Raw genomic sequence first — 12,897 nt, 5'->3', positions numbered from 1 at the left:
GGGGTGAGTAAATTATCAGGAGATTTTAATTCTGAAGTGAACTAATCCCATAATTCAAAAAGAAAACAAGATTATTTTTCTGACCCCTCTGGCAGCATAAGCATAAACTCAGAACTTAATATCTGAAGTAATTTTGCTTCTCAAGTAAATGTATCTTGATGTAAGAATGTTTAGATATTTGTACTGGAAACCAAGACATTAATTGCAATGATATAGATTTGTGTGCGAGACATTATTTTTGTTGTTTGAATCATATTTTAAGTGGATACTTTTATATCTTATTGTTAATTTTTGAGTTATTTTGTTTGAATTTTTGCTATGTTTGTGCAATTTTTGTGTAAGTTTTTTCTTTCTATATTTTATTGTTGTGAACATTTATGTTATTTTAGTTATTTTTTAACTTTTTTGCAACTTTTAGTACTGGTATTGTCTTGAGTTGATCTTTTGTGTTATATTTGTGCTGCCTCGTGTGTTGTTTTTGTTTATTTAAATACAGTGTTTGAATGACAGTGAAACATTGAAAACCAGTGCATCAAGAAATCATTCCACAGCAAACATTTAATAGAGTTCCATCGAAACATATCAAACTGTTCAAGAATCTCCACAGACATTTACACAGTGAGTTTGACCCTGGACATTTCCTCTGTTTCTGGACATTTTTCATTTTTCCTGTCCTGTGTGTGTGTGATGACCTGCTTAGTCTGGTGTAGCTTTCACACAAAGACAGGAAATACAGAAATCCGGCTGTGGTGGATATTAGTTCTGTGTCTGTGTGTGTGTGTGTGTGTGTGTGTGTGTGTGTGTGTGTGTGTGTGTGTGTGTGTGTGTGTGTGTGTGTGTGTGTGTGTGTGTGTGTGAGAGAGAGAGAGGGAAAATGTGTGGGAGTGGCACGCAGACTGAACTACATGAATAAGCCAATTATATCAGCAAACCGTCCACACACACACACACTTTGACTTCCTGCCAGAAAACACACATTTTAGCTTCACAGTTAGTGTGTCCGTTTGAATTTAGTGGCTCCGTGTTGTGTAAAACACATGACTATAAACTCGTCATCAGGTCAGAGAAGTGACAGTCATCAGATCTGCATGTTTTATTAAGCCGTTTAATTTGTACTAAACTCTAAACCCTGAGGACAGTCTGTATGAAAACATTCATTTCATTATTCCATGAGGATGATTTTTGCAGGTTCAGATTCTCTTCGGACTGTGCTCACTAATTAACATTCCGAATAAATTTGGGGGCGGGGCATATTCATGTGTTCTGACCAATCACAGCGCTCAGTGTATATAAACAGGTGCTGTCCTCGTTCTCTCAGACCTCTAACGCCAACTTTAATTTCATAATGACGCCCTGAGGGAGGAACAGTTAGCATGAGACACAACAACTGAAACCTGTTTATCATTTTCACAATGTTCATCCAGTTTTATTTCACTAGATTTTGGGTAAAAAAAAGTACATACGATACACCATAGGTCTGTGCAGCGCCGCTTCAAGCTGAACACACCTTTTAACTCTAAATGTTGCAATCTGTAGTATGCTCTGTCATGGTCACATTTTTAATTCAGCATTTATAACAAAACACGCATTTAAATTTTGAGTAAAAAACATCTCTTTTCTGCAGTCAGACCAAATAAGGACTCAAAAAGGACATTGTGGTTAATATTCATCAGTCACGCTGTAAATGGAACATCAGTTTGAGTGTATTGCATTGTGGGATAGAGTTTCTCACACACTGCCCTGGTTGTACGGAGCATAAATTGGCAAATGCAGTATGCTGTCTGATTATCACATGAATATGACAGTTTGTCATGTATTTCAGACCTGAACGTAGACTCTTCCCAACTAACAAGGAACGTTCTGGCAAGGTTCTCGCAAAGTTATGAGCAAACGTTCTTCCAGTAACATTAACAGAACGTTCTTTCAAAGTTATATGGACTTTAATAATGTTCTCACAAAAACATTGTTTATATCTCATTAATGGAATGTTTTAGGTGGATGTTTTTTTAAATGTTACTTCTTGTTTCAGAATGTTTAGATAACATTCAAAAGTAACAGAATGATAAAACGGAATGTTCAATTTTTAAAGAATCCTTTAAGCCAAAAAGGTTCTGTATAAAGAGAATGCCTTCAATTATCACATAATACTTTTTTATGCTTAATGGGTTATTTCAAATTTTTCTAGTGAAAAAGTATGTTTATGAGATGCTCAATTCATAAACTTTAATTATAAATCAATTAAAACAAAATTAATTAATGAAAACTAAATCCATAAAGTGATGGGAGTCTCTAAAAGGACTAAAAAGCTCCATTTTTGTCTACATGTTGTTTTATTTGGAAATATGTCACATTCTGAAAGTAAAATGGCTTGTTTTATGTTGCCCTCCTGATGTTTGATGAGCTTTGGGATCATTTCAAATGTACAGTAGTTAGATTTTTAGATGAAAGGTCACTTAATTAAGTCTGATAAACAAACAAAACCACCAGTAGAGAAAATGACCAGCAATCCATGTTCTTACTGACCCATACTGTAGAGTGGAGGATTTCCTATTGATAGAATCAGAGACCACACACATACACACATACACACACACACAAAACAACTGCATAGCAACACCCTTCCCATCACGGAGACATTTCCTGTCTCCATTGTCCTGCTAGAGAACATACTGACCATAACACACACAGACACACAACATACGCAGAGGGCACATTACACACACACACATTACATACACACTCTCCCACACACCGAATAACAACAGAGCTGCACACAATAGCATGCATGCACATGACTGCACACAGCAGTTCAGACGTCTCCACACAGAGTGTATTTTGAGATATGGCTGCATGTATAACGCCCCACTGAGGGGGTGGAATTTGCACTCAGCACAACGGAAACCTGTAAAACATCACATCACTATGCAGCTGGTGTGAACTAAAAGTAATTAGTTATTTAGGCTTTACTCCATCAAGTAGCAGTGTAGCATTGATTTATTTTTACCTTGTATAGTGCACAAGCATGCAGAGGCAAAAATCTAAACTTTGTGAAGTCATCGGGAATCAGTTCATTTGGATGGTTCATGTGAATGAACTGAATCAAATAAATGATTCACTTATTCATTTGTCCATGCTTCTTTTCTGCGGCAAAATATTTAGTTAAATGCTGCTGCTCATCACTGTTTTGAACCCAATTAAGATTTTTTTTTTAATCTGTTTTTATGTTTAATGTCTGTCGATTAAGATCTTATGGAAGTTTGTTTCCGTCACAAAATAAAAAAAATAAATGTAATTGCGACTTGAGTTTATATCTCGCGATTCTGGCTTTATAACTCATAATTCTGACTTTATATCACGCAATTCTGACTTTATATCACTCAATTCTGACTTTATAATTCGTAATTCTGACTTAATATCTTGCGATTCTGACTTTATATCTCGCGATTCTGACTTTATTACTCATAATTCTGACTTTATATAAGTTATATAAAGTCAGAATTATGAGTAATAAAGTCAGAATCGATCAAAATTATGTCAAAATACCTGTCTCGGCAAGTATTCTCTCGGTTATGTCATAAGTGAAGTGTTGAGAAAGAAACCAGATGTGTGTCAGTTATTTGGTCCGTGCTTTCCTTCTTAAAGTGGCAGCAGCCTTTGCTGTCATTAATGTTAGTAAAAAAAAAAAAAAAAGTCTTTATCATCATCTACCATGTACGAGAGAAAAGAAGATAGTGAGGAGAGCAGTCAGGAGGAAAGTGATTAGGACAGCTTTTAGGATGTGTCGTGTAAAGTGTGAGTACCAAGCAAAATCTCCAGGTACTCCCTTGAGAACCAGACCAAAAAAGTTATGTGCACCCCTGGATATAACACAATTCTGACTTTATATCACTCAATTTTGACCTTATAACTCGTAATTCTGACTTTATATCTTGCAATTCTGACTTTATATCTTGCAATTCTGACTTTATATCTTGCAATTCTGACTTTATATCTCGCGATTCTGACTTTATTACTTATAATTCTGACTTTATATAACACAATTCTGACTTTATATCTTGCAATTCTGACTTTATATTACGCAATTCTGACTTTATAACTCATAATTCTGACTTTATATCTCGTGATTCTGACTTTATATCACTCAATTTTGACCTTATAACTCGCAATTCTGACTTTATATCTCGTGATTCTGACTTTATATAACGCAATTCTGACTTTATATCTTGCAATTCTGACTTTATATCACACAATTCTGAATTCATATCTCGCAATTCTGAATTTATATCTTGTGATTCTGACTTTATATCATGCAATTCTGACTTTAACTCAATTCTGACTTTAACTCAATTCTGACTTTAACTCAATTCTGACTTTAACTCAATTCTGACATTGTAACTAGCAATTCTGACTTTATAACTTGTAATTCTGACTTTATATCATGCAATTCTGACTTTATATCTCGCGATTCTGACTTTATAAATCCTAATTCTAACTTTATATCACGCAATTCTCAATTCTGACTTTATAGCTCACAATTCTGACTTTAACTCAATTCTGACATTATAACTTGCAATTCTGACATTATCACATGATTCTGACTTTATATCACTCAATTCTGACTTTATAACTTGTAATTCTGACTTTATATCATGCATTTCTGACTTTATATCTCACAATTCTGACTTTATAACTCGCAATTCTGACATTATCACCCGATTCTGACGTTATAGCTCACAATTCAGAGAAAAAAGTCAGAATTGTGAGATAAAAATCGCAATTACCTTTTTTATTTTTTTATTTCATGGCGGAAACAAGCTTCCATAACATCTTCATCCTTTAATTTTCTCATATGCACGAATCCACAGGCAGCCTAAATGCATTTCTGACAACTGAATGCTGTCAATTAAGTATTCATCCTTTTATTTTGCCTTTTTTGGTAGGTCAGCAGAGATAGACAGGAAAGTAGAGAGAGCCAAATCATTTGTTTCCGACTGCAGAATTAAGGTAAAATGACAATAAGTGGCCTTTACTTCAATTCACCCTATTTAAACGGACACTGTCCCTTTAAATAGCCTCACTGTGTTTAACTCATTTTTTGAAGAGCTTTTAGTGCTAAAAGGGCAGCTTGACTGTAATTCAGCTACTTTAAATGATGAGTAGTTTGTTGCTTGGCAAACGTCAGCTTCACACACATAGACCACACAAACCACGCTACTAGCCAAAATCAAAGCAGCAGCAGAGTTTCAAACATACAGGAACATTCCACTAATGTCTAAGAAAAAACTGCATCTGTATGAGGAGAGAGAGAGCGAAAGAGATGTTGTGGTTTTGTTGCTCTGAGACGCATGAACCCACAAGCAGCCCGGCAGCCTTCCCAGAAAACAACTATATTTCTGACAAGCGCTCTAATGCAACCACAACACACACACACACTGGAAGCTGATGGGTCTAAAGATATCTATGGGTTGAGGTGGGTTAACTCACCAACAAGCTCAGATTTATGACGTGTTTGAGGAGACATTTGTCAAACAGATACTGACACAAACTTAAATTGGCTTGTTTAATAGGTTGATTTGAACAAAATAACTGATGTTATTTGCTGACTGCTTGTATTTGATTTGATTAGCTGCAATAACCAAGGATCCTTCCATGCTATTAAATCAGAAATAAGATCTCATTAATAATTTCCTAATTGTTTATCACAAACAACAATGACTATTTTTATTTCTCCTTCACTGTTCAGAATAAAGGTTCTTTTTTGGATTCCATGGTTCCATTAAGAACCTTTAACATCCTTTTCATTCCACAAAACGTTCTTTATACACTCTAAAAAATAATGTGTTGGCTGAAAAATTAACTCAACAGTTTGCATCATTTTTGACACTGAGTAAGAGGAATTTAATCATTTGTACCATAAACACAATTTTTTAAGTTGATTACTCAAACAAATTAAGTTGATCCAACAACCAGAGTTGTAGCCCTGGAACCAATTAATCTTATCTAACAAAAAAATTCTTCTATGGCATCACTGAGAAAAACTTTTATTTTTAAGAGTGTAAAGAATGTAACGAGAAAAATGTGTTTTAGAACTACAAAATATGTGCATTAAGTGAGTAATGAAAGAGCATCTTCTGAGTAATAAGTTATTTTTAGTTCAACAGTCTGCACCATCAGTACCCTTATTTAAACAACAAAGTGTTTTCAAGTGAAGCTTGAGAGTTTCTGTCCATGACAACCTCAGAGAAAGTGTTGCCAGGCCCTGTCGTCGCCAAGGTTACGCTTTTCGGACACCCTGCTAATTAAACAGGAAAGTTTTACACTGCTACAGCTTGTACACACACTGCTGCTCCTGACACATACACATATTTCATTAGACACAGTTGTTTTTTATCTTGTTGATTCAAACCTTCCTTCTGTTTAAACTTGGATTGCGTCCACGGCAGCTGCTCAACGCGTTTTACTTACCTGAATGAGGACAGTGTTTCTTAAAGGGACAATTCACCCTAAAATGAAAATTAAGTCATTGTTTGCTCACATGGTGCTGCTCTAATGCATACGGCCCTTCACACGATTTACTATTTCGTTCCCTCTATTTACTTATTCGTGCGCACGATTTACTATTTCGTTCCCTCGATTTACTTATTCGTGCGCACGATTTACTATTTCGTTCCCTCAATTTACTAATTAGAGCGCACGATTTACTATTTCGTTCCCTCGATTTACTAATTCGTGCACATGATTTACTATTCCGTTCCCTCGATATACTAATTTGTGCGCACGATTTACTATTTCGTTCCCTCAATTTACTAATTAGAGCGCACGATTTACTATTTCGTTCCCTCGATTTACTAATTCGTGCACATGATTTACTATTCCGTTCCCTCGATATACTAATTTGTGCGCACGATTTACTATTTTGTTCCCTCGATTTACTTATTCGTGTGCACGATTTACTATTTCGTTCCCTCGATTTAGTTATTCGTGTGCACGATTTACTATTTCGTTCCCTCGATTTAGTTATTCGTGCGCACGATTTACTATTTCGTTCCCTCGATTTAGTTATTCGTGCGCACAATTTACTATTTGTTCCCTCGATTTACTAATTCGTGCACACGATTTACTATTTCGTTCCCTCGATTTACTTATTCGAGTGCACGATTTACTATTTCGTTCCCTCGATTTAGTTATTCGTGCGCACAATTTACTATTTGTTCCCTCGATTTACTAATTTGTGCGCACGATTTACTATTTCGTTCCCTCGATTTACTTATTCGTGTGCACGATTTACTATTTCGTTCCCTCGATTTAGTTATTCGTGCGCACAATTTACTATTTGTTCCCTCGATTTACTAATTTGTGCGCACGATTTACTATTTCGTTCCCTCGATTTACTTATTCGTGCGCACGATTTACTATTTCTTCCCCTCGATTTACTTATTTGTGCGCACAATTTACTATTTCGTTCCCTCGATTTACTTATTCATGCGCACGATTTACTATTTCGTTCCCTCGATTTACTAATTTGTGCGCACGATTTACTATTTCGTTCCCTCAATTTACTAATTAGAGCTCACGATTTACTATTTCGTTCCCTCGATTTACTAATTCGTGCACATGATTTACTATTCCGTTCCCTCGATATACTAATTTGTGCGCATGATTTACTATTTTGTTCCCTCGATTTACTTATTCGTGTGCACGATTTACTATTTCGTTCCCTCGATTTAGTTATTCGTGTGCACGATTTACTATTTCGTTCCCTCGATTTAGTTATTCGTGCGCACAATTTACTATTTCGTTCCCTCGATTTAGTTATTCGTGCGCACAATTTACTATTTGTTCCCTCGATTTACTAATTCGTGCGCACGATTTACTATTTTGTTCCCTCGATTTACTTATTCGAGTGCACGATTTACTATTTCGTTCCCTCGATTTAGTTATTCGTGCGCACAATTTACTATTTGTTCCCTCGATTTACTAATTTGTGCGCACGATTTACTATTTCGTTCCCTCGATTTACTTATTCGTGTGCACGATTTACTATTTCGTTCCCTCGATTTAGTTATTTGTGCGCACAATTTACTATTTGTTCCCTCGATTTACTAATTTGTGCGCACGATTTACTAATTTGTGCGCACGATTTACTATTTCGTTCCCTCGATTTACTTATTCGTGCGCACAATTTACTATTTCTTTCCCTCGATTTACTTATTCGTGCGCACGATTTACTATTTCGTTCCCTCGATTTACTTATTCGTGCGCACGATTTACTATTTCGTTCCCTCGATTTACTAATTTGTGCGCACGATTTACTATTTCATACCCTCGATTTATAAAACATGTGCATGATTTATAAATCAAGGGAACGAATTAGTAAATTGTGCGCACGATTTAGCCTACCAATTTCTTCCTGCATGTCATGTCCAGGGCTCCGTACATTTGACATGTGCCGTATATTTCAAGTGTTGTCTGGGTTTACGATCAGGTTTGGAGAAAAACAAACCAAATTTAATGTATTATTTAATGAAATTCTTGACCTTGTCCGTTCGTCTACTGTGTACGAATGAGTGTTCGTGAGACTATTAGCGCCGCAGTTCACTCTGACTTGCCCAGAAAACACACAAGTTGTCTAAGAAATCAAGATTAATAAAAACGTGACATGAATACAACCCATGTACCTTCATCTCTGAGGTGAATATATCCGTTGTGTTCGTCGTAACAAGAAGTTATCACATTTACATCTGTCATCTGTCATCAGACAAAATGAGTTCTGATCCGGTGATATATGACTGAGTAAAGAAAGTACACAGATAGGGATTTGTAGGCGTTGTATTTCATGTCGCATTTTCGAAGGTTCGAAGCGTAGCGCTGAAACTCTATTTGTAATTGTTAAAATTTCCAAGAATCAACATTCTCTTCTAAAAGTGATCGGGGAGACCAAACTGTAAGTCGTAGAGACTTGAAACTTTGAGGGCTGGTAGTGCTCACACCATCTACAACTTCACCAAGGATTGGCCTGAAGGGGGCACTACAGCAATGAAAAGTACGAAAGGGCTCATAACTCCTAAGCCATTAGGCATAGGCTCAAGTGTCTTATATCTTTGGCTTGTCTCAAGACAGACAATTTTTTTATTATTTTGGATTTTTTTTTAAAAACGACTTTTGCAAACTAGCCCTATAGGTTTTCGATCCGATTGGAACCAAACCAGTGCAGCAAGATTCTCTTGAGTCTGATTATCAATAGTTATGAAAAAAAAAGTTGAAATTCCGATTCACAGCGGCCAAAACATTCACTTTTACTAAAATGGCTATAACTTGTGAAAGGAATGAGGTATTTTCACCAAACTCAGCACACCTATGTATGAGCCAACCAATCTCACGGCAATTCATATGTATTTTACGAGGTGGCTAATTCGTATGAATTCATACGTTTTTTGCTAAATCGTACGTATTTTACAAGTTGACAAATTCGTATGAATTCATACGAATAGCCTACCCCAAACCCCGCACCTAATCCTACTTGTCAATGGTGTTTAGACAAATCATACGAATTGCCACTTGGTGGTGTTATAACAGGAAAAACACTTGAAAATGGCTATAACTACTTTATCGTTAGTCTGATCGATGCAGTGTCTTTGTCCGAGGTGCCATGACTGTCTTTGAGGACATTGACGTATCTCAAAAAACATGTCCAAAATCAACCAATCACGACATTCATTCCACATGGTAGAACTCCTCATTCTGAGCAACTCTGCCTCTATGTCTCATCGAATCATTCGTTAAATATTGGAGATTATTTCAAAACCAACTTTAGCGAACTAGTCCTAGGTTTTTGTCTCAACCTCGATAACAGTTAAAAAGCTTTATATTTCCTACGGTAAATTTGCTGTAAATGGTCTTTTCCATCGATGATTGAGATGGTTACAGGCTTGCTAATTAAAACATTATACCTTTTTACGCATGTGCTTAAATGCCTTAAAGCACTTGAACCCAGATAATAGCTCGCATATTTATAATCTTGATTTCTCACAACTTGGGCAACACTGAGTGAACCGTGGTGCTAATTAAGTCTCATGAACACGCTAATTATAATCCTAAATTAATAATTTCACGCTAACTAATTCTAAATGTTTTTTCTGATGCAAGACTTTTATTTTGAAAGATGTACATGAAAGCTGTTGGCTCTTCTGTCAAACGCAGCTCAAGTAAAAAAGTGCCTAAGAAAAACATCAGGTTATCTCCCGTCAGATGAGATACTGTCACTGCCATTATTCTAACGTTATTTTTCTTAACTTGCCTGGAAATAAAAAGTACTAAAAAAGAACTTTCTTCTTTCTTTTCCTGTCAGACAAAGCGTGCTCTTGCACGTGCAAATGCGGAGGCGCGCGCTGTATATTACCTCACGGTATATAAAGAGCATGCATTAGAAAGTGATGAAATTACTAAAAAGTACAAATAAATTACGTAACTAGTCCTGTGTGTTAACTCTGAAGGATTATTCATTTAATTCTATTCATCAGGAGAAGTTTGTTTCAATTTAATTTAAAAAGCTAATCATCACTGTTTCTGTAGTGTAATTAATAAACCCCGCTTGATATTAATACAATCATCCATTTAATTTACACATTTTCCATTTAAATAGCAGTTTAAAAGATGTTTTTGGAAGTGCATCATTAACTCCTAATGACTCTGAATTAGTGTTTCACACATTTAAGTCATCACGGCCTCACTAAAGTCATTACTCGACGACACTAACGTCTCTGAGTAGACTATTGTGTTACACACCCTGCATACTGTGCATCATGTTTGTCATTCTACAATGATCTTGATCACCGAGAATATTCACGGACAATCAGACTGAAGGCTGCTGGGATTGTTGCAGCACAATCTATCGACTCATTACCATTTTAATAGCTGCTCCACGGATACCAGCCTGCTTGTCTCCTCTTTCCCAGTTTGTCGTTTAAAAACTGCTAATTACTGCTGACCTCCGGCCGTCGGGGTCACGGGAGGGGGTTGGGAGCAGGCCGGGTGTCGGGAAGGGGGTTTTATTCTGATAGTTAGTGACCACTGAGGCGAAACAGAGGGAGGAGACGCATCAATCTAACGCTTGTAATCTGGGTTCAGACCCCAAATCTCTGTCCAAAGAGATGTTTCTTCACACGGATCTCTTTAATCAGTTTGGATCCCTGCTGCACACAACTCAATAACTATCTTTATTAAGATAACGAAAATACCTGGGGCCAGTTGCATAAACTTAGCCACTAAGATTGTGACTTAAGAACTAGTTTGACCAACTACTAGAGCTGGGTAAAAAATATTGATTTCTCGATTTTAATCAATTCTAATTTTTACGAAGCGATATCGATTCTTAAATCCCAAGAATTGATTAGTCTAGTCTGTTTTCAGTTGATGAATGAGCAGAATATGCAGCGCCTCCCATCAAATAAATCGCAATAATCTTTGTGCTGTTACTTTTGATATGAAGCAAAGTCTCAGATTTCAAATGACGTCCATCTTATGAGATTCAAAAAATAAATGCTGTTTTGGTGCTGTTTAATGTGGCGTGACGGATCGCTTTAGCGCCTCAGTTAAAGAGAAGCATGTGATCATCCTCTCCTCCGCTTTAATACCAGTTACAGCGTGAAAAACATGAATGAACATCTGAAGGTATGTTACAATATACAGTACAACTTACTGAAATCTGTATCACGTCTCGTGTAATCGCTCAATCAGTGCTTCAACCTCGAATAGACGTCAATAAAACAGCTTGTAAACGATGTCACGTAACGTCACATTTACCTCCGAAAAACATATTCAGTGACCATAAACTCATTAGTCAGCTAGAAAAGTGACTCTAGAAAGCAACATTCTGATAAATATAGCTATGCACCATTACATATTCATTATGATGTTCTTCAATATTTAATGCATGTTTGAATAAATCAGTTATGAAAGCCGCGATTTAAATGTTTATATTTCAAAAAGCGAATTGGAGTAGAAATATGATTATGTAATTCTAAACTTTATTTATAATAAAAACATCATTTAGTGTAATTTAAGTGTTTGTATATAAATAAGTTAATTTAACCTTCAGTATTATTATAGTAGTACCAACTGACTCCCATGTGTAGTTTACGGCATTAGTTGAGAGATTTTTTTCCTCTAGAAAATTTGCCATGTGCTGAAACTGAAATACTACATCCACAATAATCAATATCAAAACGAATTGAAATCATAATCGAATCGAAAGCATGTGAATAGTAGTCGAATCGAATTGTGAAAATTGTGTCTGAAAATGATTTAAGGGGGGACACTACAGGCAAAAACACTGAGATTTTGCACTTTTTGGCTTTTCATAAAGTGTTTTTTCAGACTGGTGGAAAGAAAACATCCAAAATACACTTTTGAGTTTATATTTTATAGCACTTTATCTATTTGCATCTATAGATTTCAATTACAGTAAATATCTTTAAAGGCCGTTTTCTCAAAATGAGTTTTTTCTCCTGCTCAGAGTCAGAAATCTCCAATTCAGCAGAACTTATATACACAAACTTTATTCATATCTGTATTCTGAAGGTTTTTACTGAGAGACTTGTTGATATATAATTTGACTGATGTTATACAACATTTTATTCTTAAAAAAATGGTGAAAATAATTTTTTTCTGGCTGTTGATAGTATTTTCTGATTTACTGAGTGATAAAAAGAGATATCCAAAATTCCCTCAGTAAAAACCTTTGAATTTAATATGTCCAAAAAAATTAAACGAGAATTTTGAACCTGACGTCATCCAATATTCAGATTTTTACTCTAGAAATTAGAATTAGAAATTAGCGAATATTTAATTAGATAACGCCTAATGTGCATATTTAAACATAACATTTTAGAAAACTTG

This window comes from Chanodichthys erythropterus, chromosome 17, assembly GCF_024489055.1.
Source record: "Chanodichthys erythropterus isolate Z2021 chromosome 17, ASM2448905v1, whole genome shotgun sequence".
In the NCBI taxonomy this organism is placed as follows: domain Eukaryota; kingdom Metazoa; phylum Chordata; class Actinopteri; order Cypriniformes; family Xenocyprididae; genus Chanodichthys; species Chanodichthys erythropterus.
This window is presented reverse-complemented; position numbering follows the sequence as displayed.